At 42.9% G+C, this 3,048-nt stretch overlaps 1 pseudogene; it reads right to left on the bottom strand.

The window, feature by feature from the left end:
• Positions 1-1,493: 1,493 nt before the first annotated feature.
• LOC115029611 lies at positions 1,494-1,620 on the bottom strand (annotated as a pseudogene).
• Between the last annotated feature and the right edge of the window lie 1,428 nt (positions 1,621-3,048).

The following is a 3,048-nucleotide window of genomic DNA, read 5'->3' as shown; positions in this document are numbered from 1 at the left end:
TGTGCTTCTAATGGTTTTATTTTAAAGTTTTCATTCAATGAATGTGTAATAATTTGAAAAATAAAATCAAATGCTGAGATTCAAGGTACACATTTTTTGAAAAACAAAATCAAAGGCTTTGGGGATAGCACACATTTGCCCCATAGAAAAGGGACACGGGTTGCTCTGTGGTTAGTTAAACGATACTTAAGATTAGGTGACTTTCAGGGCTAGAGAAATAGAGCAGTCAGTGATGTGCTTGCCATAAAACCATCAGCAGCTGACTTTGGGCTCAAGAACTTATGTAGGAAAGGTAGGCGTGGAAGCACACACCTTTGCTATTGTAGCACCGAGAGGGAGAGAGTTGGCTTCCGTAGACTAGATAGCAAGACAACCTGGCTTACTTGGTGAGTTCCAGGCCAGTGAGAAATCCTGCTTCAAGAAACAAGCTGGACAATGCCCAAAACACACCCTGAAGTTGACCTCTGCTCTCTATGGACCTGCACGCAGGTTATAGGAATGGCTCCAAGCAAACTTTGCTTAGTTGTTTTTGAGACAGAGTCTCACTATGTAACGGACAGGTCCCAGACTTGTGTAGAGCAGGTTGCAGGTTGGCCTCAAGCTCTCAGAGATCCTCCCGCGACTCTCTCCCGAGTGCTGGGATTAAAGGTTTGTGCTAAAACTCATAGCAGCTTTCCTTACTTTAGCATTCTGTAACACTTACCTTTGCCTGAAGCAGTTATGAAACTGATAGCTGCAGAATGGAGATTCTTTCCCATTCATTGTCTAGCATTTTTTTTTCTTGGTAAAGAAATCTTTCCCTTCATTATTCCCTACTACCATTTTAATTTTGGATGTATATATATATATATATATGTATGTATAATCTTTTCCCACAGACTGGATGTAAGATTTATTATTGGACATGATTTGGTAGGATACAAGAGAGCACAGTGGAGGTCCCCAGGAATGCAGGGCTCCCCACTTGTTCAGGAAACCATATGTATATTACGTACCACGGCCATCAGGAATGAGCCGCTTCCCATCAACTATTTCTTTTTTTTTTTTTAATTAATTTATTTATTATATGTAAGTACACTGTAGCTGTCTTCAGACACTCCAGAATAGGGCATCAGATTTCATAATGGATGGTTGTGAGCCACTATGTGGTTGCTGGGATTTGAACTCTGGACCTTTGGAAGAGCAGTCGGCGCTCTTAACCACTGAGCCATCTCACCAGCCCCCCCCCCCATCAACCATTTCTTAAATTCATCTGCATTCAACGTGGTGCAACCCCACTCCTTTGGGATGTGGATCTTGTGATGGACAGGGAACTTGAGCTTCAGTCATGAGGCTTGATGTCCCATATTCTGCAGCTTGGTACAGAATGACATAACAACCAACCTGGCCAATGTGAATTATGGCCACTAGGGTTACCCAAAGGCATCACACATACCTGTCCAGAGCCTAGAATGGAACAGCATTGAGATCAGAGACTTGATTAACTGCCAGAAAATCATCTCCAAGGTTCTTCAGGGCAACCCATATAGGCAACAGGCTCCATATACTACCAAGGAGGCTGCTGTTTGCAACCATCGCACACCATGTCTCCACAGGGAAAGGACTAATATATGTCCACATTCCTTATTATAATTCTTGTTGTTACTAAAAGCTTCTTATAGTGTACTCTGCCTTTGAGTCTGTTCTTCAGTGTGTTCCCACTAACACAGGCCAATTCAAATCACAGTGTTAGCAAAGAGTGGATTATCTGGGGAAAGGACTCAGCGAGTCTAGCAAGGAAGAGAAGGGAACAATTGGAAATGTTTAGTGACACGAAAGTACTGCAATGAATCCTAATACTTTGAATGCTAAATTAAAAAAAAAAAAAGGTGGGGGCGAAACTGTCATGAATTTGGGCAACAAGAGCCTCCTTAATGGGTGTGGTGGTACCTGCCTTTAGACTTCGCACTCAGCAGGCAGAGGTAGGCAGATCCTGAGTTCAAGGCTAGCTTGGACTTTACTCCTGTCTCTAAGAGGAGGAGAAGGAGGAGGGGGAGGAAGAGGAGGAGGAGGGGGAGGAGAAGGGAGAGAAGGAGGAGGAGGAGAAGGAGGAGGAGGGGGGGAGGAGGAGGAGGAGGAGGAGTGGTTCAGTTGTTCTTGCAGCTCAAAACCTTCTGTAACTCCATTTCCAAGGGATCTGATGCCCTCTTCCGACCTTCTCTAGCACCAGGCAAGCAACTTGTGCATAGACAGGCATGCAGGAAAAAAATTATACATATTTTGAAGGAATTCTTGGTCAAAAGTCTATCTTGGGTAGGTCTCTCCAACTCTCCAAACATTGCTTGGCAAATGACATTCAAGGCAGTTGTGTGGGTTAATAAACAGTTTTATAATTAGCATATATTCCGTACTTGTTGGCCACTATCACCTGTGGCATCCTTCCAGCAACATTACTTTCTGCGATAGTAGACGTTCCAATCAGCTGTGTGCAGATGTGCTTCTGATTAATTTTTCTCAAGCTAACGTTCAGAGGCTTGTTTTAAATATGGCCATGAACTATATAGTCTTTCTGGGTGGTGTGAAATGGACATAATCTCTAAAAGCTGTGAAACTGAAAGCTTTTAGGGGAACCATAAAACATTTAAGGAAGTAATACACATGCACGCTCACACGCGCGCACACTTTTCCAGAGTTGATTTAGAACTTCTATTGTTAGGAAAAGATGTGCTAAGTAGCCAAGGCTTCTCCAGGTCCTACCTAAACTTTCTTGAGGAGGGACTGCAGGCATCAGTCACTATTCTCGGCTTTTACATGAGGATTTTACAGTACAGTAGTGAATGGTTGAATCCAAATTTATACTTACATGTCTTACCTTAAAGAGGAGGAAAGGTCTTAACACTTTCCCTATGCAATTGTAAACATGTATTATTTGGGCCAAGGAGACAGCACATTTGTGTGGCATAAAACATAGCATTTGTGTCCCAGCTTACCCTTCCATCTGGTGGCGGTGTGTGCTCCACCACAAGTTAAAAGTAGGGATCATGTGAAAATTCCTGACTAAATTTATAA

This window comes from Mus caroli, chromosome 16 (genome assembly GCF_900094665.2).
Source record: "Mus caroli chromosome 16, CAROLI_EIJ_v1.1, whole genome shotgun sequence".
NCBI lineage: Eukaryota > Metazoa > Chordata > Mammalia > Rodentia > Muridae > Mus > Mus caroli.
This window is presented reverse-complemented; position numbering and strand designations above follow the sequence as displayed.